General features: G+C 43.7%; 1 protein-coding gene across 5 annotated transcripts in view; it reads left to right on the top strand.

Annotated features, from left to right (window-relative positions):
• The window catches only part of LOC122541902 (PH and SEC7 domain-containing protein 1-like), a 210720-nt gene that overhangs the window by 13421 nt on the left and 172313 nt on the right, over window positions 1-24986 (top strand). For 2 of the 5 annotated variants that reach the window (XM_087982552.1, XM_087982550.1), the window contains exon 1: window positions 19808-20237. The exons of 2 other annotated variants lie outside the window; for them this stretch is intronic. The gene's annotated coding sequence lies outside the window, so the exon portion shown is untranslated. Of the gene's footprint in view, window positions 1-19807; window positions 20238-24986 lie in introns of those variants that run through there. One more of the 5 variants, XM_087982554.1, reaches the window with a different exon arrangement.

Genomic DNA, 24986 nt, shown 5'->3' with positions numbered 1-24986 from the left:
GATGAGCATTTGCTACTCTTCCCTAATTGCCATTGAACTCCGCAAATTTGCTAGGGACCATTTCAGAGGACAGCTAAGAGTTTGCCATATTGCTGTGGGTCTGGAGTCTCACATTGACCAGGTATGGACTGCAGAGTCCCTTCCCTTAGGGGTGTTAGTGAACTAGATGGATTTTCAACCACAATTGATAGTTTTATGGTCACCTGTGTTAGGGTTAGGGTAACCCTGTTGCTGAGACCACCTTTCACCTCCCAATATGTGAACTGAATTCAGATTTCACCTTCAGCAGTGACAGGACTTGAAACTGTATCCCCAATTACATTACCCCGGATTTCCGGATTACTAGTCTAGTGACGTTACTGCTGTGCCATCTTCTCCCCTAAAGAGGCAGTGCCAATCTTGAGTGAAAGAAAGCCAGACTTGCATTTTCAAAGTTTGTGAGAAGATTTGTAGCTCGGGTGCTCGTTGTTGTGGTTCTGTTCGCCGAGCTGGGAATTTGTGTTGCAGACGTTTCATCCCTTGTCTAGGTGACATCCTCAGCGCTTGGGAGCCTCCTGTGAAGCGCTTCTGTGATCTTTCCTTCGGCATTTATAGTGGTTTGTCTCTGCCACTTCCGGTTGTCGGTTCCAGACTTGCATTTCTGTAGCGTCTTTCATGACTGCGAGCTATCTCACTGTCTATCTGTGTGCCTGACACTAAGTTCTTGAAGCAACTCTGAAATTTGATTGAGGCTGGGGACCCCTAGCAGAAACACTGTGGAGATATCCTCAAAGCATCCCTGATGTGATTCATGTCCCCGCCTACTCCTGGGAGACCCCTGCCTCATGACTGACCAAATGGGAGAAGGCTTATTTGGGAAAGTACTGAACATGTTGGAAGACCTCGTCGGGAATGTGTGGAGGCAAAGTCAATTGGGGAGCGTACTAACCTCTCAATGACGTATCTACCAGACCCTTCATAAGCCACCTGCCCCTGTTGTAGCAGAGATTGCAGAGCGTGTTGAGCTCATAGGCCACCTCAGAGTCCATTGAATGGGAATGGAAACCAGTCGCCCATGTTCCTGAGGGCCTTGATAAGGGGAGATATCCCAAAGCATTTACAGTTAATCGATGACAATAAAATGAAGATTATATGCCATAGGGGTTGCTAGTGAATCAAGAATATCAGCTGCTGGGAGGAAAACTGACTTTGATAGTAACCATGTTCCATACTGTGTGGAGTTTGCATGTTCTCCCTGGGGTCTGCGTGGGTTTCTTCTGGATGGTCTGGTTTCCTTCTACAGTCCAAAGGTGTGCAGGTTGGGTGGATTATCCATAGTGTCCCAGGGTGTGCAGGCTAGATAGATTACTCATGGGAAGTGCAGTGTTACAGGGATAGGGTCGGGCTGGTTCTGGTTGGGGTTCTCTTTAGAGGGTCGGTGCTAGACTAGATGGACTGAATGGCCTCTTTCCACAATGTAGGGAATCTATGATTCAATCAGTTTTTCTCTCACTTTAGTAGACATCTGGAGCCATTCAGAGTCTGTGAAGTAAAACCAGACCTGAATGATTAATGGCAGCAGACAGCCATCCTTTTTTTCCTACCCAGAAGTGTTTTTCTTTGCTTTCTTTTAACGGATAACGCCATCAGTGAAACACCTGTGTAGCCAATTGAATATTTTATAAGCAGAGTCCTAGCTACCTGATGAAGGTGCAGCGCTGTGAAAGTTTGTACTGTCAAATAAATCTGTTGGACTATAACCTGGTGTGTGATTTTTAACTTTGTGGGCAAGGGAAACCGTCAAAGGTGACTCATGGAGTTTAATTTCAATAAGTGTGAGATGTTGCCTTTTGGTAAGGGCAGGACATACGCAGCTAATGCTAAGGCCCTGGGGAGTATTGCTGAACAAAGAGACCTAGGGGTGCAGATTCGTAGGTCTTTGAAAGTGCCATTGCAGGTAGATAGGAGAGTGAAGGTTGAGAGTGTGGTGCTGGAAAAGCACAGCATCATCCGAGGAGCAGGAGAGTCAACGTTTCGGGCAAAAGCCCTTCATCAGGAATGATGAGTGAAGGTGGTGTTTAGTATGCTTGTCTTCATTAGTCAGTGTATTGAGTATAGGAGTTGGGACATCAACATTGTAGCTGTACAAGACATTGGTGAGTTCACATTTAGAATAGTATGTATATTTCTGGTTGCTCTAGTGTAGGAAAGATGTTGTTAACTAGAAAGGGTACAGAAAAAATTTACAAGGATGTTGCTGGGACTGGAGAGTTTGAGTTATAAGGCGAGGCTGGATAGGCTGGGACTTTTTCCCCTGGAACATTGGAGTCTAAGGGAGTTACAAACTCATGAAGGGCATAGATAAGATGAATAGTCAAGATATTTTTCTCCAGCATAGGGGAGTCCTAAACTAAAGACTTTGATTTCAGGTGAAAGGTGAGAAATTGAAAAGGGACCTGAGGGTTAACCTTTTCACGCAGAGGGTGGTGCGTGTATGGAATGAGCTGCCAGAGGAAGTGGTGGAGGCTGGTACAGTTACAACATTTAAAAGGCACCTGGACAGGTAAGTGGATAGGAAAGGTTTAAAGGGATATAGTTCAAACGCAAGCAAATGGGGCTAGTTCAGTTCAGGTTACCTGGTTGGTGTGGATGAGTTGGATCGAAGGGCCTGTTTCCATGCTATGTGACTGGATGACTCTATACCAGCTACTGCGTGTCCTTGATAAGTGTGTACCTGTCAAGCAGGGATGAAGTTGTTGAGCGTAAGAGCTGTGGTTTACTAAGGAAGTGGAATCTCTTGTCAAGAGGAAGAAGAAGGCTTATGTTAGGATGAGACATGAAGGCTCCGATCGGGTGATTGAGAGTTACAGGTTATTCAGGAAAGACCTAAAGAGAGAGCTAAGAAGAGCCAGGAGAGGTCATAAGAAATTGTTGACAGATAGGATCAAGGAAAACCCTAAGGCCTTCTATATGTATGTCAGGAATAAAATAATGACTAGAGTAACATTAGGGCCAATCAAGCATAGTAGTGGGAAGTTGTGTGCAGAGTAGAGGCAATAGGGGAAGTGCTAAATGAATACTTTTCATCAGTATTCACACTAGAAAAGGACAATGTGGTTGAGGAGAATACTGAGATACAGGCTACTAGACTACATGGGATTGAGGTGCATAAGGAGGAGGTGTTAGCAATTCTGCAAAGTGTGAAAATAGATAAATCCTCTGGGCCAGGTGGGATCTATTTTAGGATTCTCTGGGAAGCCAGGGAGGAGATTGCAGAGCCTTTGGCCTTGATCTTTATGTTGTCATTGTCTATAGGAATAGTGCTAGAAGACTGGAGGATAGCAAATGTTGTTCTCTTGTTCAAGCAGGGGAGTAGAGACAACCTTGGTAATTATAGACCTGTGATCCTTACTTCGGTTGTGGGTAAAGTGTTGGAAAGGGTTATAAGACATAGGATTTCTAATCATCTAGAGAGGGATAAGTTGATTGGGGAAAGTTAACACGGTTTTATGAAGGGTAAGTTGTGCCTCAAAACCTTAGAGTTCATTTGAGAAGGTGACCAAACAGGTGGATGAGGGTAAAGTGGTTGATATGGTGTATATGGATTTCAGTAGGGCGTTTGATAAGGTTCCCCATGGTAGGCTATTGCCGAAAATACAGAGGCATGGGATTGAGGGTGATGTAGCAGTTTGGGTCAGAAAATGGCAAGCTGAAAGAAGACAGAGGGCGATGGTTGACGACAGATATTTATCTGGAGTTCAGTTACTAGTGAGGTACCGCAAGGTTTTGTTTTGGGTCCACTGCTATTTGTCATTTTTATAAATGACTGGATGAGGGCGTAGAAGGATGCGTTAGTAAATTTGCAGATGACACTAAGGTCAGTAGAGTTGAAGATAGTGCCGAAAGATGTTGTAGGTTAGAGGGACATAGATAAGCTGCAGAGCTGGGATGAGATGTGGCAAATGGAAATTAATGCAGAAAAGTGTGCGGTGATTCACTTTGGAAGGAGTAACAGGAATGCAGAGTACTAGGCTAAGGGTATGATTCTTGGTAGTGTAGATGAGCAGAGAGATCTCTGGTGTCTATATACATGGATCCCTGAAAGTTGCCACCCAGGTTGATAGGGTTGTTAAGAAGGCACACTGTGTGTTAGCTTTTATCGGTAGAGGGATTGAGTTTTGGAACCATGAGGTCATGCTGCAGCTGTACAAAACTCTGATGTGGCCGCATTTGGAGTACTGCATACAGTTCTGGTCACCGCATTATAAGAAATATGTGGAATCTTTGGAAAGGGTTCAGAGGAAATTTACTAGGATGTTGCCTGGTATGGAGGGAAGGTCTTCTGAGGAAAGGCTGAGGGACTTGAGGCTGTTTTCGTTAGAGAGAAGAAGGTTGAGAGGTGACTTAATTGAGACATATAAGATAATCAGAGGGTTAGATAGGTTGGACAGTGAGAACCTTTTTCCTTGGATGGCGATGGCTAGCATGAGGGGACATAGCTTTAAATTGAGGGGTGATAGTTATAGGACAGATGTCAGAGCTAGTTTCTTTACTCAGTGAGTAGAAAGGGCATGGAATGCACTGCCTGTAACAGTAATAGACTCGCCAACGTTAAGGGCATTTAAATGATCACTGGATAGGTGTATGGACAAGAATGGAATAGTGTAGGTTAGATGGGCTTCAGATTGGTTCCACAGGCCGGCCACAATATTGACTGCCAACGGCCCTGTACTGCGCTGTAATGTTCTATGTTATAGGCGAAAGTGAGGACTGCAGATGCTGGGGATCAGAGACAAGATTAGAGTGATGCTGGAAATGCACGGCAGGTCAGGCAGCACCCAAGGAGCAGGAAAATTGATGTCGATTTTCCTGCTCCTCAGATGCTGCCTGACCTGCTGTGCTTTTCCAGCACCACTCTAATCGTGTTCTGTGTTCTATACCATCTCGGTTGATTTTCTGTCAGTAATTGCATGTAGGCCAAGCTTGTTGTTTTGAACTAACATTAAGGCCAGTCATCCTTGGTAATTTGGGCTCTACAGGTGAGGACAACTAAATTTATACATGCAGCATCTCGCTCTCCTGTTTGCTCTGGCTTTTATTCTCGTTCGCTCACTCTCTTGCTCGTTCTCTTGCGCACTCTCACTCGCTTGCTCTCTTTTTCGCTTGCTCTCTTTTTTTCTCTCTCTCTCTGTCTCTCTCTTTCTTTTGCTCTCTCTCGCTCACGCTCGCTTTCTCTTTTGCTCACTCTCTTTTGTGCTCGCTCTCACTCTCGCTCTCACTCTCACTCTCGCTCTCACTCTCACTCTCGCTCTCACTCTCGCTCTCACTCTCACTCTCACTCTCGCTCTCACTCTCACTCTCACTCTCACTCTCACTCTCGCTCTCACTCTCGCTCTCACTCTCTCTCTCACTCTCACTCTCGCTCTCACTCTCGCTCTCACTCTCACTCTCGCTCTCACTCTCGCTCTCACTCTCACTCTTGCTCTTGCTCTCTCTCTCTTTTGCTTGTTCGCGCTCTCGATTTGTTTCTTCCCGCCTCCCCCACCACTCTCTTTAAATGTACTCATACCTTTATAATAATTCTTTGAAGATCTTTCTGTTGAAGATATTTGCCATTTTCCTGAATGCAATATTGTATTATTCTTTTATATCTGGTTATTAATGCCTCACAAACCCTGTGTTTTAAGAGTTTATAAATATATTGAGCTCAGTGCTTGGAGGTTTTACAGGGATGTGTCTCTGTGTTTGTTCCAGATATCTCAGAAGTGTTCTCATTCAGCTGACTTTATCCATTTTCACTCTATGGCGTTGGATTACACCTGATTTAGTTCTTCTCAATGTGTTTGTGAATGTGATAATTGCCAAGCACTGAGGAAGCCACGCATATCAATCGATTAAATATCAAATTTTAATTTCACACATGCACTTCACTGCACATTCACAGTTACAACCTCGTCCCAAGCTCTGTTTAACCTTGTCTTCCCTGTCACTCTGACAGGTCCTTTCTCAATATCCTTTCTCTTGCCCTCTATTTTCACTTCTATGTTTACTTTCTTTTTCAACGCCGAAGTTTAATTCTCACAATAATAATATCTGTTTACTTTCCCTCTCCTCTTTGCAGTTCGCCTCTTTCTGTTCCCCCTCCTCCCCCAGTTGCTCTTCTCTCCAGTCTCCTTCCAAATTTATCCCCTTTCCCTCTATTCCCCCCTTGCCGTTTCCTCCAGTCCCTCTTGCTCTCCCAGTTTTTCCTCACTCTCCCTGTTGACCATTCTCTATTCGTCATCCTGATTTCCCATCCCTGATTCCCAGCTGTCCCTATTTCACTCCCTCTCCAATCCCCTTTCCAATTGCTGTTCTCCCCATTTCCTCACTCTCTCAGTATCCCACCCCACCCTACTCCACCCTACCCTACCCTACCCCACCCCCCTCCACCCCACCCCACCCCACCCCACCCTACCCTACCCTCGTTTCTTACTCCCAATTTTTTGCTGTTTGCACCTTTGTTTCCCACTCTGCCTCTGCTCTTTTGATCTTATTTCCCCCGTTTGCTTCTCCAATCCAATCCCACTCTATGACCGCTCTCTGGTCACGGGGAAGTTCTGTCATCTCCCACTGAATAACTGGGGTGGGGCAGAGAGGGGTTGCTAATGCATTTTGAGCCAAGGCTGGGTCAGCCCTCCCAGGCAGTGAAGGACACTCTTGAGGTGTCTGACATTGGCTATTGAGTGAAGATTCTTTGTTTTTCCCACTTTGAGTTTTCACCTCCCCATTCCGTGGATTCTGAATCCAAATCCTGGAATGCATCAATCGGTGGGAATTTTGTGGTGCAATCTGTTTGTATATTGGAATCAATCATAGAATCCCTACAGTGTGGAAACAGGCTCTTCAGCCCATCAAGTCCACACTGACCCTCCGAAGAGTAACCCACCCAGACCCATGCGCCTACCCTACTATCCTATATTTATCCCTGACTAATGCACCTAACCTACACATCCCTGAATATTGAGCAATTTAGACTGGCCAATTCTCCTAACCTGCACATCTTTGGATTGTAGGAGGAAACCCATGCAGACACAGGGAGAATGTGCAAACTTTGCACAGACAGTTGCCCAAGGCTGGAATCGAACCTGGGTCCCTGGCGCTGTGAGGCAGTAGTACTAACCACTGAGCCACCCGTGCTGCCTCTTGTCATTGTCAACATTCTACAATACTCACCCACCTGGCTGAGCTGGCATTGTGTCATAATGGGTGTTGACATTCTGTCCCACTGTATAAATAGGAGGAGAAAGTGAGGACTGCAGATGCTGGAGATCAGAGCTGAAAATGTGTTGCTGGAAAAGCGCAGCAGGTCAGGCAGCATCCAAGGAGCAGGAGAATCGATGTTTCGGGCATGAGCTCTTCTGAAGAGCCCTCCTTGTAAATCTTTTCTGAACCCTTTCAAGTTTCAGATCATCCTTCCTATAGGAAGGAGACCAGAACTGCATGCAATATTCCAACAGTGGCCTAACCAATGTCCTGTACAGCTGCAACATGACCTCCCAAATCCTGTACTCAATACCCTGACCAATAATGGAAAGCATACCAATAACAATGGTTTTATGAAATTCTGTCAAGAAATTACATAGAATTTTAAGACCAAAACACATTTCCAAATATAGGTTAAAGATTCAAATCCTTTCATGCCCCATTTTTGAAACGAGACCCATTTTGTGTAAACCACAAGGCAGATCTGTAATTTGAGTTGTAGTTTGTTCTATAGTTTATGGCTTAGTTTGATTCAAAAGTGTCTTGACCCCAATATCTATCCCACAACTAACATCCCTAAAACAGATTATCCTTCTTGATCTCTGACTGTCTTAATTCCATTATCTACTAGTTTGTCTCAGAGCTAGTTCTATTTCCTGTGAAACAGAAGTTTGTGGAGTCCCAGGGTCCTCAATGGTAACACAGTTTGTTTTGATGTGATGCATGTTTTTTTAGATTAGATTAGATTACTTACAGTGTGGAAACAGGCCCTTCGGCCCAACAAGCCCACACCGACCCGCCAAAGCGCAACCCACCCATACCCCTACATTTACCCCTTCCCTAACATTACGGGCAATTTGGCATGGCCAATTCACCTGACCTGCACATCTTTGGACTGTGGGAGGAAACCGGAGCACCTGGAGGAAACCCACGCAGACACGGGGAGAATGTACAAACTCCACACAGTCAGTCGCCTGAGTCGGGAATTGAACCCGGGTCTCTGGCGGTGTGAGGCAGCAGTGCTAACCACTGTGCCACCGTGCCGCCCACCGTGCCATGTGATTTGGTTTATTAAATTTAATTTATTATTGTCACACGTACCTAAGTACAGTGAAAAGTTTATTTTGCATGCATTACAGGCAGACCATACCATACAGTTTGCATAAGGGTAACAGAACAGACCGAGGAATACCATGTTACTGCAAAGAAGGTGCACAAACAGCAAGATCAATAATAGATTTGAAATTTGCGAGGTCCATTCAGAAGTCTAATAACAGCAGGGAAGAAACTGTTCTTGAATCTGTTGGTATGTGTGTTGAAGCTTTTGTACCTTTTGCCCAAGGGAAGGGAAGGGATTATAACTGGATTGCGAAGGCTCTTTGTTTTTGTTGGCTGCCTTTTCGAGGCAACGAGAAGTGTAGATGGAGTCAGTGGATGGAAGGTGGGTTGTGCGATGATCTGGGCCGTGTTCACAACTCTCTGTCATTTCTTATGGTCCTGGGCAGAGCAGTTGCCATACCAAACCGTGATACACCTATGTACCTTTTAAAGTAGTGTTTCTCGACCCACCGTGAGACATAAATGCATTCGACCACAACCAACTTCATCCCAGTTACCATTTTGCAGGCTGATATTGAGGGCTGTTGTGGTACAGTTGTAGTGTTCCTACCTCTGTACCAGGAGGATAATGTTCAAAATCCACCTGCTCCAGAGGTATAAAATACCATGTATAACCAAGTTGATTAAAAGTATAGACATTGTTGTTAAAATTAAAAAATGAAACCCACACCACTGTCCTACCAATGACCTATATGATTAGGTCATTTGTCACAAACAGAAAAATGCAACAGTTGACTCCCTGCTGACTTGCACTGCCAGTTCCAAAGTACACCCAATCACAGCCTTCATTACATCCCTGATCTGACCTGGAAATGTTACATGCTTTAAGACAGGCCCAGAATAACCCAATGTCAGTAAATAATGTTTGGAAACACAAGTGGCTGCTTAACCCTGGAAGCCCCATAGGATGATGTGCATGCATCAGGGAAAGAGAGATGTTTATAGCTTAAGGCTAGTTAAAAGATGCATAAAATATATATCTTTGTGATAATACATACACTAACAACCGATTTAAAGATAATCAGCCAAGCTTGTAACATGGTTTGTTTATGCTTGCTAGAAGTGACCAATCTTCACAGGTAGGGACCCATTCTTTGCAAACAAAGGGGATAAGTTCAAACCTTTTTGCCTTTTTTGAATTACCAAGGAGCTTGTGGAATCAATAGTTGCATTGCTTTCTCCATGGTGCTGTCTTGGTCAATCAGAGTCAATTTACCAACCAATCAGCACTATTTGCTCCCGTATTTTAAATTGTCATGAATGTTTGAAATTTGGCATTCTTGCATTTGTCCTGATGAGTGCAAGATGACCGGCTTTGTCAACGCATCTCTTTTTTTATTCAGTGCAATTATGTGCAAATCAGTATTTATTGGGTATTGATATGACTGAGGTTGGAATAGTGTATTTTCTCTATCATTCCATGATTTGGAGATGCCGGTGTTGGACAAAGTTAAAAATCACACAACACCACGTTATAGTCCAACAGGTTTATTTGGAAGCACTAGCACAACCATACCACAACCACCTGGTGAAGGAGCAGTGCTCCAAAAGCTAGTGCTTCCAAATAAACCTGTTGGACAATAACCTGGTGTTGTGTAACTTTTAACTCTATCATCCCACTACTCCATGTGTTATGGCAGAAATATACTTCTCCCAGTTACCAAGATAACAAATTGAATACCTTCTCTATGTCAGGTGTTAAAAACATACATCAACCAGGTTTCTTAATAAACATATATTTGGGTTTATTATCAAAACAAAATTTACTGAATAAAGATACTATAGTTGGTTAACCTATGTAGTCCGTTAGAGAAGGAGCAAGCTTATCTCTATAAATATCTTAAAACTACACATGCAAACATGTGCATGGACTTCTGAAAATTAAGGAGAAAAAGGGGACTTCCTGAAAGAAAAAGGATGTTGGTCAATAGGAAATACTTGAAGGCAGAAAACTAAATGTCCAGAATCTGTTTTGCTCTGATGTTCTATCATGTGCGGTCAAGTCAATAATCTTGCATGGTTTTCTCTGAAGTATTGCAAACTCAGCTTTCTTCGGAAAAGCAATATTGTGACGTTCTTTCAATCATTCTTTTAGAAGAACAAATAGGTTTACCCTGAATTAGTGAAGAGGGTTTTCACTTCAGAAATGGGAGGGATCAGCTGGGCAGCTTGTTCTTAGCATATTGTCATAGAGTCATAGAGGTGAACAGCACAGAAACTCATCCATGCTGACCAGATATCTAAAATTAATCTAGTCCCATTTGCCAGCATTTGGCCCATATCCCTCTTAACCCTTCCTATTCATGTCTCTATCCAGATGTTTTTTAACTGTTGTCAGACTCCACCACTTCCTCTGGCAGCTTATTCCATTCACACACCACCCACTGTGTGAAAAGGTTGCCTCTTAGGTCCATTTTCAATCTTTACCCTTTCACCTTAAACCTATGCCCTCTAGTTTGGGACTCCCCTACTCTGCAAAAAATGCCTTGGCTATTCATCCTAACGAAGCCCCTCATGATTTATCCACTGATCCTCAGGATTTTCTCCAATTCAGCTGGTTCTTAAAAGCAAATTACTACAGATGCTGGTAATCTGAAATAAGTATGGAATGCACTGAGGTTACTCAGCAAATCTGGCAGCATGAATTCTGAGGAAGAGTCATATTTGACTCAAAATGTTAACTTTGTCTCTCTCTCCAGATGCTTCCAGACCTGCTGAGTTTCACTAGCTGTTTTTATTTCAGCTGGTTCATGGCAGGTTTCTCTCGAACTCCAACACTCTGGGGTTTACATACAATCCAGCTTGTTCTTAGCAGGCTTTCCTCTAATCCATGTAGATCAATCAAGCACCTCTCCATCTGGTCACTGCTCAGAACCAGCCAAAGCAGGGTCAACAGCAGAACAAACATTTATTGATGGTCTTAAGATTTCCAAGAAGCCTTGATTTAAAAAGACTCCAAAGTTCTTGTCACCCAGTTGAAGGAAGGATATTATGAAGCTGGAGAGAGTTCAGAAGAGATTTATTCAAATGGTGCTACGAATGGAAGGTTTGAGTTATAAAGAAAGGCTGGAGCATAGGTTGAGAGGTGACCTTACAGAGCTTTATAAAATCATGAGGGGTATAGGTAAGGTTAATGGTAGTTGTCTTTTCCCTAGGATGGGGGATTTCAAGAGAAGGGGGCACATTTTTAAGGTCAGAGGAGAGAAATTTAATTAAAGACATGAGGGGCAAATTCTTTACACAGCAGGTGGTTTCCGTGTGGAATGAACTTCCTGAGGAAGTGGTGGATGTGGCACAATTACAACATTTAAAAGACATTCGGATAAGTTGATTAATAGGAAAGGTTTGGAGGGATATGGGCCAGGAGCAGGCAGGTGGGACTAATTTAGTTTTTGGGATTATGTTTGGCATGGGCTGGTTGGACCGAAGGGTCTGTTTCCATGATGTATGACCCTATGGAATGGACATTCAATGACCTCTTTCAAAGAATTCAATCCCAACATGTCCACAAAACATGAAATAAGTTGCTTTTACCATAATTCTTCAAAGACTTATGTACTCCAAGCAATAGTAAATGCAAAATGCCTTTGCAACAGTCAGTGTTAAATTAATATCCTCCCTGAAAGGAAGACGTGTGAAATCTGTGCTGGGAGTTTACTGAAGCATTTTAATCCAGCTCTTTGGCTGAGCCTACCTCACACATTGACAATAGTTTTTAAAGTGCAGCATATCAGACACCACTCAGTGCTGATTACCATGTTCAGCATGCTGTGCCTTCTAATTGACAGCATCCACAGCTTCAGTGGTTAAAAACAGACCAGTTCTGATCCAAGTACCAATTAATGGGCTTGCTCTGTCGGTAACGTTGATGGGCGTATTTAAAGAGACACTGATTCTTCCTCCATGTTTTCACTGTGCTTGTTTAACGTTTGACTGCTTGGCAGCTTGCTTCTCACAGCTGCCCAATTCATTCCAAGGCGATGAATCGCTTTGAGAGGTGGTGACAATCAGTGTGGTGGCCATTTTGGGCGCAGCAGGATCCCAAGGCCTTGGAGATTGGATGGCCTTTTTTATCGGGGAGCGGGAGAGGGCGTTATGGACGGCGGACACAAATTGAGTGGAATTGAGGTTGAGATGAGATCAGCCATGACCACATTAAATGGTGGAGCGGGGGCCAAATGGCCTACTCATGCTCCTAGCTCTTATGTTATGCTGTGCACACCAATTCATGGCCAGAGGATGGGCATTACCTTTAAAGGATAGTGGGGAGGGTGGTATAGCAGGAGGCTCAGTTACAAATTCCAACTGCTGCAGAGGTTTACAATATTAGCAACAAAAAAAAAACTGCAGCAGCTGGAATCCAAACCTGACAAGCAGGAGGCTGGAAGAACACAGCAGGCCAGGCAGCATCAGGAGGTGGAGAAGTTGATGTTTCAGGTGTAACCCTTCTTCAGAACTGGGGTGGGTATGGGGGGAACAGCAGATAAAGGGGGTGGCGGAGGCCAGGTGGTGAGGTGGGGAAAGGTGAAGACAGGTAGAGGGTACGACCTGGTTGGTCAATGGGAGGAATTAATCCATTTGGTGGCCACCACCTCTATCTATCTTCACCTATCCCCGCCTGACCACCCAGCCCCCACCACCCCCTTTATCTGCAGCTCTCCCCTACGCCCACCCTCAGCCCTTAAGAAGGGTTACACCCAAAATGTTGACTTCTCCACCTCCTGATGCTGCCTGGCTTGCTGAACGTGTGTGGCCCACATGTTCCTTCCCCACTTGTCAGCCCAAGCCTGAGTATTGTCAAAGTCTTGCTGCGTTTGAACATGGGCTGCTTTAGTATCGGAGGAATCGCAAATGGTGCTGACCATTGTGCAATCTTCAGCAAACTCCCCACTTCTCACAGATTCATGACACTTTGAGTGAATTAATTTTCCTCATCACTGTTTTAAGTCTGCTACCGCACGGTGGCACAGTGGTTAGTACTGCTGCCTCACAGCGCCAGAGACCCGGGTTCAATTCCTGCCTCAGGCGACTGACTGTGTGGAGTTTGCACGTTCTCCCCGTGTCTGCGTGGGTTTCCTCCGGGTGCTCCGGTTTCCTCCCACAGTCCAAAGATGTGCAGGGCCAGGTGAATTGGCCATACTAAATTGCCCGTAGTGTTAGGTAAGGGGTAAATGTAGGGGTTTGGGTGGGTTTCGCTTCGGCGGGTCGGTGTGGATTTGTTGGGCCGAAGGGCCTGTTTCCACACTGTAATGTAATGTAATCTAATCTAATCTAATCTACCCATCGTCCTAAAACTATGACCTCTCATAGGGGTCATTCTGCTACAACACGACAGTTGCATTCTCCTGCAGCCTGGTACTATAGAAAATCACACTGTAGAAGAGCACTAATAGAAAAATCACTACACCCGTTCATTAGAAAGTCTGTGTTATCTGAATATCATCCACAATTTGTCAATAATGTTGTGGCCATTTCATGTTGACGACACGCATGTTATACCAGAACGACCTGTACGAGATTGCCTATTGTGGGGCAATGTCTACTTTGTTAATCCCCTTTAGCATATTTCATATCTGAATTAACTCTCTCTCATCCTTCTCAACTCTAGAAAGTATAGGCCTACACTGCTCAGTATCACTTCATAAGACAGACCCCCGCATGTTGAGCATTTGATTCTCACATTGAGATGCAGGAGTTCCTCAAGATGCTTTCGTAGGCCCAACAATCTTCAGCAGGTTCATCAATGACTTTCCCTCCATCATCAGGTCAGAAATGGGGATGTTTTCTAATAATTGCACAATGTTCAGCATCATTCATGACATGGAGTCAAAGAATCCCTACAGTGTGGAAACATGCCATTCAGCCCATTGAGTACACACCGGTTCACTAAAGAATATCCCACTCAGACCCACCCCATCTTTGTAACCATGCATTTCCCATGGTCAACCCACCTGACCTGCACATCTTTAGAATGTGGGAGGAAATCAGAACACCTGGTGGAAACCCACACAGACTCGGGGAGAATGTGTAAATTCCATATAGACAACCAACTGAGGCTGGAATCGAACCGGGGTCCCTGGCGCTGTGAGGCAGCAGTGCTAACCACTGAGCCACCGTACTGCCCTGTGACTCCTCAGATGCTGAAGCAGTTCATTGCCAAATGCAGCACAACTTAGATGATGTCTAGGCTTGTGCTGACAAGTAGTAAGTAACATTTGGCAGGCAATGATCATCTTCAACAAGAGAGAATCGAGCCATCACCCCTTGACAATCTGTGGCACTTCCATTGCTGAATCCCCTCAGTGTCAACATCCCAGGGGTTACCATTGACCAGAAACCAAACTGGATTACCTATATAGTGGCTATGACAGCAGGTCAAAGGCTAGAAATCTTTCAGGAACAAACTTACTACCTGACTCTCCAAAGCCTGTCCACCATGCACGTGGCTGAACTCTAGAATGCTCCCTGTTCCCTCGTCAACATCTCTGTCTCAGACTTGCTGCAGTGCTCCAGTGACGCTCAGCGCAAGTTGGAAGAACAACACTTCATTTTCTGCTTGGGGACCTTGCAGCCCTCCAGACTCAATATCGAGTTCAATAATTTTAGGGCCTGAACTCTCCCATGTCCTAGCCCCCTACCCGACACACCAGGCCTTGTTATCACAGTCTGACACTACAGACTACCTATTGTTAGCCACTAACTGCCTCCATTAATAGCTATTCACCTACCTAGTCAGATCATTATCTACTCCTTTGTCTGTCCAACTATTCTTCTCTGTCTCTTTAGGCTCTAACCCCACTATCATTTACTCCTTAAACAACACCCCCCCCCCTCCCCCCCCCGCCAACACACCAATCCTAATATCCTGCATATAGACCGACATTTTTCTAGCTACCATCAGTTCTGAGGAAGGGTCACCTGACCTGAAACGTGAACTCTGATTTCTCTCCACAGATGCTGCCAGACCTGCTGAGTTTTTCCAGCATCTTCCGTTTTTGGTTCTGATTTACAGCATTTGCAGTTCTTTTGATTTTCCAGTCTGGAGTGTGATGGAATACTCCCCACTTGCCTGGGTGGGTGCAACTCCAACAATGCTCAAGAATTGCTTCTGACTGTGGGGTTTGGCAGCCCTTGTTCCCCATTTAGGGTTGAAAATGTGTTGCTGGAAAAGCTCAGCAGGTCAGGCAGCATCCAAGGAACAGGAGAATCGACGTTTCGGGCATAAGCCCTTCTTCAGGAAGGCTTATGCCCGAAACGTCGATTCTCCTGTTCCCTGGATGCTGCCTGACCTGCTGCGCTTTTCCAGCAACACATTTTCAGCTCTGATCTCCAGCATCTGCAGTCCTCACTTTCTCCTCGAAGAAAATGGACACACCCAGAAATGCATTTTCATGTATAGAAGAACAACCTCAGTTATCCGAAAGTCAATCATCCAAGTTTCGGATAATCCGAAAAAGAGTCCTCTAAATGCTTCCTTTGTTTACGATCAAATCACTTATTCAAACAATCAGTTATCCGAACAAAATGTTCCACATCTGTCTCACTCGGATAATCGAGATTGTGATGGGCGTGGTGGAAGAGAGGGATAGAGGTAGAAATCCTCTTGAATGACAATGTGGTATCATTCAATCAGATGAGGACAATTCTGTTCTGATTCTCCAGTTGGCTGTGGGAAGATGGGAGTGTAGTAAGATTGGGCAAGTTGAGTAATCAATAGTGGGAGTGAGGAGATGGGGCAGTTAGAGGTGGAAAGCCTTGCTAAAGTTTGCAGGACACTGCTCATCTGAAGTTGGAAGCTCATAGACTTTCATAGTGGAGACAGTATTCTAGTGCAAATCTCACTGGACTGGTAGTGTAGAAAGCCAGGCTAATGCAGTGACAATGTGAGTTCAAACCCCACCATGGCAGAATTCAGTAGGGAAGGAAACCTGCCATCTTTCAGCGATCTGACCTTGTTCTGCTTCCAAATCCACAGCACTGTGGCTGATTCTTGATTGCCCTCTGAAATGGCCCTTGCAAGCCCCTCTGTTCCAGGGCAGTTAGCGAAATGCTGGCCTTGTCACCATTGTCAAAATCCCATGAAAGAATAAACAAAAGAGTTGCTCAAACCCGCAAAGTTCTTCAATTAAAGCAAGGTGATGTTTGTGGGCAATGCCATTACTGGATCGTGCAAGGTCAGAGACAGAAGTCCTCATGCCTGTCAATCACAGACCATCACCCGGGCAACCACTGTGGCATTTTTGAACAGGAAGTGTGCAAAATGAAATGAAATGCCCGTCTGCGGTTCCTATCAAAATGTCATTTTACTAATGCCTATTGTGCTCTAAATTGATTTAAATTGACAGGTTGTCCCACCATTTGCTGCATCATATTACCGTGTAACTCATGCCCTGGGCTTTCAAATTTTAATTACAGAAGAAGAAATGCCAAGTTTCCTTTTGCATCAAAGGATCAAACCATCTTCCCAGTGCAGTTGGAATGCAGTGGCCATTTTTAAAGGCAGCACCCGTCCTTTGCAAGGGAAGCACATGTCCATTAAAATAAAGAATCAGTCCCAGATTCTGCTGCATTTTACTGAAGTAACATATCAGCTTGGGTCACCTGGAGCAGTGTAGTTATTACTGGATGGTAGTTCTGAGTAGGGTGCTGAATTTTAATGACCAAACCTGCTCACTAAGAGCCCCCTCACTGATTTATAGTCACATTTAGAGAAGGAAACGAATTGAAATATTGATGAGCCTGGAAATAAATGACCTACTTAATTTCTCTTACCCACCTGTTAATGAGCATGAGCTGGAAGAAAATGCATGAAGCTTCCAGTTTCTCCTTCACCCCTCCCCCCAGAGCATGTGGTAACTCTTAATCCTGTTTTAACAGCAAGACCTCCAAGCCACGTATATTATGAATTCACAGAGTAATATATCAAGAAAACAGCTTGATTTGCAAGAAAATAGACACGCACAGAAATGCATTCTCATGTACAGAAGAACAACTTCGGTGATCCGAACGTCAATCATCCGAGTTTCGGATTATCTGAACGAGATCTCAGCGTCCCGTAAATGCTTCCTTTGTTTACGATCAGATCACTTATCCGCGCAATCAGTTATCCAAATAAAATGCTCCCCACCCGTCTCGTTCAGATAATCGAGGCTGTTCTGTGTTGTGAAAGGGAACACTTTTTAATTGGAGGCTAAGATTTTAATCCACTTTTGGATAAAAATTATATTTTTTTACTGTGGATTTTATTGCACTTGACCTTCATTTTTAAAAGATTGATTTTGTCGATTAACCTTATAAAACTGGGCTTTGGATTGTCTGGCAAGTATTAGGAACAGCTCATCCCATTTCCAATCAGAGATTATACTTTACAAGCTGTGTCTGAATAGGAGGGAGGGTGACCACTTCTACAGCGTAGTCTCCCTGAACTCATCATCATTTCTCAGATGTGGGCGTCACATTAACTGTCTACTGTTTGTTGCCCTGAACAGCAGGATGGTTGCTAGGCTATGAAGGATAGATGGAAATTAAAGGAGCTAGCAATTCTGTTCTGACCTCAGTCTCAGGATCTCACAAAGCTTCATGCAGTCAGTGACCTGCTTTTAATGAGTGGTTACTGTTGTAATATAGGACGTTTGTTCATTTAAAGAGAAGAATTGATGAGTAGATATAGATCGCTTCATGTTTACTTATGTAACTATGTAGCAGGGAGCTGTGGAATTGTGGTAATAGTTTTACCAGACAACTTAATGTTGCTGAATGATTAGGGGGAGGTTGACTCTTGGTGGTTTAATCTGAGGGTCACTACATCTTGGGCAAGGGGATATATTGAGAGGCAGAGTCCATCATAGTAACCTCAGCCAATGCAGGTGCTGAACCCACACTGTCCAGGCAACTGATCATTAACTATTCCATTAACTACCTGATGTGCAGAGCTTGTGTTGAGAAGAGCTTTTGCTGTGCAGTGGTAGTGCCCCTACCTCTGAACCAGGAGGACCATGTTCAAGTCCTGCTTGCGCAATGGTTTGCCGTAACATCTCTGAATAGGTTGATTAGAAAATATGTAGGACTTTGAGTATTGCTGAAAAGAGACATATTTTGTCAAAAAGCTTTCATCTTGTACTCATCAGGACAATTTGCAAGAATGCCAATGTAAAAGGAACAAAATTTCAAATGTGCATGATGAGGTGCGCCCACTTGCCAACCAATCAGCATTCTCCCTTCATACAGTGTAAAATGCTTTTTCCCTCTAAGTTGTTAATCTTGCGAATTGTCCTGAGGAGTAGGAGATGGCAAGTTGCAAAAAATGCATCATTTTGTCGCAATGCCGCACTGTCTTCCTTCAGCAGCCGAAAGGGAAAGTTATTTGTATGATCTCTGAAATTGACTGAATGGCTCCCCTTGAAGTACTTTAATTGCACAGGATTGAGAGGAAATGTGAACATAATATACAATCACGACATGATTCTTTATGATGAGACATCAAACTCAATCAGCTGTTTCTCCCTCCAATTGAGAATTAGATCCTCCTATTCTGTATAAGCAAGTTACTAGGGGATGTAATCTTAAAAGAAGTTTAACCAGACCTTTTCAGGAGTGATCTCAAAAAGCACTTCTACACAAAAAGGGCAGCTGAGGTTTGTAAGCCTGTCCTGCTGACTGCAAATGATACTGGATCCAATTATTAAGTTTAAACCTGACAGAGGTAGATTTTGGTTAATTAGAGGTATGGGGAAAGTAGAGTGCGGTCACGAACCAGTCGCAATCTCATTGAATGGTTGAGCATTCTGAAAGGGGCTGAATGGTCTCTGTAGCATTGTGATAATAATGGGATTTGGGAACTGATACCATTGGGACTGGGAAATTGTCCCTTCATTCTGTGCAGTGTGTACAGCCAGATTCTTTCAAGAGACAATTGCATCTGAACTCTGTGGTGAGAACTGGACCCTTTCCAGGCACTTGCAAATGAACCCAGTTTAAGTTCTTTTCAATAAAGAATTCAGTTCAATGCTCTCTCTCTCTCTCTCTCAGTTCAGCATTCATAGAACATTAATGAGGACCATTGCATATGTTTTTATCATCATTTTTTTGTTTATGAATGAGAGAGGGAAAATAGGACTGGAATCTGTTAGATATGAAGTTGGTGCCACTAATAAGCTGAAGAGCTGGAAACAAAATATTTTCCAGCAGAAAAAGAAGCACCGAACAGTGTGTGATAGAATGATACAGTACAGAAGGAGGCCATTTGGCCCATTGTATTTGTGTTGGCTCTTTGAAGAAGCTTTCTGATTAATGCCATCCTGCTCTAAATAAAGAGACCAGTAGACAGGCTTTGTCTCTAATCCAAATCCTCTTTTCATGGAGTCGGATCCCCCTCTGTCTCTTTTGGTTGGATCTGACTGTCAGTGTATTTTGAGACTGCTGATTTGCGTTGTCTTGAAGCCAGGCTGACCAGCCGAGCGGACTAATGCTGTGATTTACTCCCATCTGTTCCTTTTGTCCGGAAGCAAAGGCCATCACTGAGCCCCCGACTTTGCAGGTACTGACTGCTGTTGGTGGATGGGACAGTTCTAGGCGCTGACCATCTGTTAAACTCAGTGTGACCTGCAGAGGAGGGACCTGCAGTTTTGGCATGGCGAGCTAGATTGGCTGCAGTGAGGCGATTACCTCGATGGACAGGGCTAAAGGTGATCATGCTGTCGGCTGCAGAGGGTGAATGCAGCTTCTCAGTTAAGGGTGACACTGCAAACCATCAAGAATCAGACTTGAAAGAGTGGGAAGTGAATAACCTGCTATCTGAAGTTGGTAATACGCCAAAACGGGGTCCTGCTTTATTTTGTGTTGAGAATAGGTGTCTGAAAACTGGTCCTACATTCCACAGAATGTCTGGAGATGAGGTAAATATAGTCTTGTACAAGTAACAAATGCCTTGGGTTTGTTTGTTAGATAGATTCAAACTCCAAAGTTTGTTCCTTCATTATGCTACTGTACAGAATCAAAATGCTTTAGTGACTATGTACGTGCATAAATGTATTTTTTGTGAATAAAGTGTATTTTTGAAATAAAAAAGAGGAGAGAGTGCAGTGCATTAATCACTTCTAGTTTTGGAGTAATGTGAAGCTCTCATTACTCGGCAGGCGAAATCACTGTGAATGATGTTAATTTGGTCAATTCACAGCGGGTATTTGTGCTGCCTGGAGCTCTTGACGATGCAGTCTGCAACTGGACAGAACTGGCTCTTAGTCAGCGACAGAGAAAATCCAAGAGTGTCCGTCTCTGTCTCTCTCTCTCTCATTAGGCAGCAATGTGAAGGATTAAACAATGAGGAACAAGGAGCTTATGTGGGTACATTTCTGTTGATTGTATACTTGGCACACGTGATGTTTGACTGATGAGAGAAAAATAATTGCTGAGCATTGGTTCAGTTGAAGAAAAGTTTTCACTTTTTACATCTCGCAGATAAGTTTTGCACACAGAATTACTCTGAGGTGTAGTTTGAGGCATTGATACTGGCAGCTTTGTACAAAGCAGGACAGCACACTCAAATTAATGATCAGTTCATCCAATTTCTTTTCTGCCAGCGTGGGAAGAAGTTTTAGCTTTTCAAATGCCTCAGGATGTTTTCTACTTCCTGTATTTGTATACAAATATTTTTTTTAACAAGGAGCCATCTTGCCCACTTTATTTCAGGACAATGTGCAAGTACGTGTCATTATATTTGTTGTGTCATCAGGTTTATTTAGGGGTTTAGAGACCCATAATGCTGGCAGTTGAACAGGTTTGAGTTCACGCTTATATCTGAGTGGGTAAAGGCACTCGTCTTTTAATCAGAAGTTTGTAGGTTCAAGTCCCATGGTGAACAGATGTGTAAAATCTAGGCTTTTACTTGTAGACATTAGTGAGAGGGTGTGCTCTTTGGAATGAAATTATAAACTGAGTCCCCAACTATCACTTTAGATAGTTGTATAGGACAGCATGGCACTCTAAGGAAGAGCAGGAGTGTGCTCCCTGGGATATAAGGTGATGGCAGAGGAAATGAACAGGTATTTTACATCAGTCTTCAATACAGAGGATACAAGTAACATCCCAGAACCATTGGTGAATTAAGAAATGGACGGTTCGGAGGAACTCAAAATTGCATACAAACTGGAAGTGGCACTGAGCAAATTGTTAGAGTTGTAGCTGACAAGTCCTCGAGTCCTGATCAATGTCATCCTCTTGTGAGATGGCACGGTGGCTCAGTGGTTAGCACTGCTGTCTCACGGTGCCAGAGACCCCGGTTCGATTTCAGCTTTGGATGATTGTCTGTGTGGAGTTTGCACATTCTCCCCGTGTCTGCGTGGGTTTCCTCCCACAGTCCAAAGGTGTGCAGATTGGGTGGATTGGCCATGCTAAATTGCCGAGGGATGCAAAGGTTAGGTGGGTTAGCCGTGGGGAATGTAGGGTTATGGGGATAGGATTGGAGAGTTGGTGTGGACATGATGGGCTGAATGGTCTGCTTCCACACTGTGGGGATTCTATGATTTTTAAAAAAAGATTCCTCACAGGGTAGAAAGAGGCCACTGAATCTGCATTGATCCTCTCAGGAGCTTCCACCCAGACTGTCTCCCTGCCTGCATTTCCCATGACTAACCCACTAGTCTGGGCACTACAGTGCAAGTTAGCATGGCCAATCCATTGAACCTGCACATGTTTGGACTGTGGAAGGAAACCGGAGCACCCAGAGGAAACTCATGCAGAGAACATGCTAATTCCACACAGACAGTCATTTGAGGCTGGAATTGAACCCAGGTCCCTGGCGCTGTGAGGCAGCAGTATGAACCACTGAGCCACCGTGCACTCCACAGGCTAGTGGTAAGCGAGATAGTTGATGCATTCACCTTAATTTATCAATATTCCCTAGATTTGGGCAAATTTCCATCAGAATGACAAATTGCAAATACCACTCCATTATTCCAAAAGAGTAGGAAGCAGAACAAGAAACTACAAGCCTGATAAAGTAGCATCTGGCATAGGGAAAATGTTAGAAACTGTTATTAAAGAATAGGGCACCTTTACTGCATGTGGATATCCAGAAGGCACTTGATAAATTGTCATGTCAAAGGTTAATGCAAAAATCATAAAGTGTGACGTAAGGGGTAAGATAATGGCCCGGATAAAAGATTGCTAGCTAACAGGAAGGTGAGGTATAAATGGACAGCATGTAAGGACTGGTGTATCACAGTGACCTTCAGTTTTACACGTCGTGAAAATGACTTGAATAAAGGAATCTAAGGTCTGGAGTCTTCATTTGTAATTGATACAAAGATGAGAGGAGGTTAAAAAGAAGTTGTGAGAGGATATTAGGAATCTACAAAGGGAAATACATAGGTTAAGTGAGTGGGTGAAGATTTGGCAAATGGAATGTAATGTGGGAAAATGGAAAATTGTTCATTTTGGTAGAAAGACTTTTTTTGAAAATGTATATTATTCAGATGAGAGATTGTAGTGTTGAGATGCAGAGGGATCTGGGGTGTCATAGTTCATGAGTTACATAGGTCATAGAGTCATAGAGATGTACAGCATGGAAACAGAGCTTTCGCTCCAACCTGTCCATGCCGACCAGATATCCCAACCCAATCTAGTCCCACCTGCCAGCACCTGGCCCATATCCCTCCAAACCCTTCCTATTCATATACCCATCCAAATGCCTCTTAAATGTTGCAATTGTACCAGCCTCTGTGTGAAAAAGTTGCCCCTTAGGTCTCTTTTATATCTTTCCCCTCTCACCCTAAACCTATGCCCTCTTTCCTGGGGTTGGGGAGTCCAGAACTAAAGACTTTGTCTATTTATCCTATCCATGCCCCTCATGATTTTGTAAACCTCTATAAGGTCACCCCCTCAGCCTCCAATGCTCCTGGGAAAACAGCCCCAGCCTGTTCAGCCCCTCCCTGTAGCTCAAATCCTCCTACCCTGGCAACATCCTTGTAAATCTTTTCTGAACCCTTTCAAGTTTCACAACGTCTTTCCGATAGGAAGGAGACCAGAATTGCACGCAATATTCCAACAGTGGCCTAACCGATGTCCTGTACAGCCACAACATGACCTCCCAACTCCTGTACTCAATACTCTGACCAATAAAGGAAAGCATACCAAACACCTTCTTCACTAACCTATCTACCTGCGACTCCACTTTCAAGGAGCTATGAAGCTGCACTGGAAAACTTATAGAATATTACCATTATTGCCAGGGGTTTTGAATGTAAAGGTTATGCATTAGTTATACAGAGCAGTGGTGAGATTATATTTGGAGTACCGTAGGCAGTATTGACCTCCTTATTTAAGGAAGACTGTAAATACATTGGAAGCAGTTCAGAGAAGGATTACTAGACTAATACCTAGAATGGACTGGTTGTTTTCTGAGGGAAGATTAGACTTGTATCTTCTGGAGTTTAGAAGGCAACCTCAATAAAACATATCAGAACCTGATGGGTTTACACAAGATGTACTTAGAAACAATGCTTTGTTTTGTAAGAACATCTAGAATTAAGGAGTACCATTTCTAAAAAAAAAATTGGAGTTGTCCATTTGAATCCGATAAGGTTTCACAAAGGATCATGGGTCTTCAACATCCTTTTCCTCAAAAGGCTTTGGAAGCAACGTTTTTGGATATTTTCAAGATGAATAAATTCTTAATAAGCAAGGAGAGAAAGGTTATCGGGGCAGGTGGAAATGTGAAGCAACCAGATCAGCCATGATTGTATTGAATGGTGGAATGGGGTTGAGGGGCTTATTCCTTCCAGTTTGTATGGTTTCCTGGCCAAAATTCATTCCTCAATCCGTATCACAAAAACAGATAGTTTGGGTATTTGTGCATTACTATTTCTGGGAGCTTGCTGTATGCAAATTGGCTGCCATATTTCTAACAATACCTCCACGATACTTCTTTATTTATCTTAAAGTGGTCTGGAATGTCTTGAAAGACTCCATGTAAATCCATGTTTTTCCATTTACCTTCCCATCTATCCATCTTCTGGGTGTTAGTTAGCTCAGTTGGCTGGACACCTGGCTTGTGATGCACAGTAATGCCAACAGCGTGGGTTCAGTTCCCACACCCGGCTGAGGTTCATATAGTGATCATAACGAGACCAGCCAGGTGGAGTTCATAGAATATGAGTTCCCTGATTGGGGCTGTTAACCTGGTCCAATCAGGAAGCACTGACTAACAGATATGAAAAGGAGTGTCCATTATCGCTGTCCTTTTATATTTGAAACTGGGATTTGTGGTTTGTCCTCATCTCCCTGTAAACTGGTTGAACAGTAGGGTTTGGGGCCTAGCTTTGCTGCTCCTCTCCCTTGTAAAATTGCTGTTGTATACAGCTGTAAATATTAACTGTTTTTGTAAATTGTTTTGTAATTTGTTTAATAAAATATTATAAACAGGGGAAAAAAAATGAAAAGGAGTGTCAGTGCTTCAGTTCGCTCTAGGAATTAGCTCTGAGCTAGCTGGGTCAGTGTCCTGTAAGTAAAGGGTGACTTGTTGACACGATACTGGTGAGTCTGAAAAGTTTAAAAGTTCCTTTTTGTTTACTAAAGTAAGCAGCTTCTGAATTCTTCCTGAAGAGTGATTAGTTGAACATTGTGGTTGTTGCAGCAAAGGTTACCAG

The sequence above is a fragment of the Chiloscyllium plagiosum genome, unplaced genomic scaffold (assembly GCF_037043375.1).
Source record: "Chiloscyllium plagiosum isolate Xiang-an unplaced genomic scaffold, Cpla_swu_hap1 HiC_scaffold_43, whole genome shotgun sequence".
Classification (NCBI taxonomy): domain Eukaryota; kingdom Metazoa; phylum Chordata; class Chondrichthyes; order Orectolobiformes; family Hemiscylliidae; genus Chiloscyllium; species Chiloscyllium plagiosum.
The sequence above is the reverse complement of the archived record's forward strand: the minus strand, read 5'-3'. Positions and strand labels throughout refer to the sequence as shown.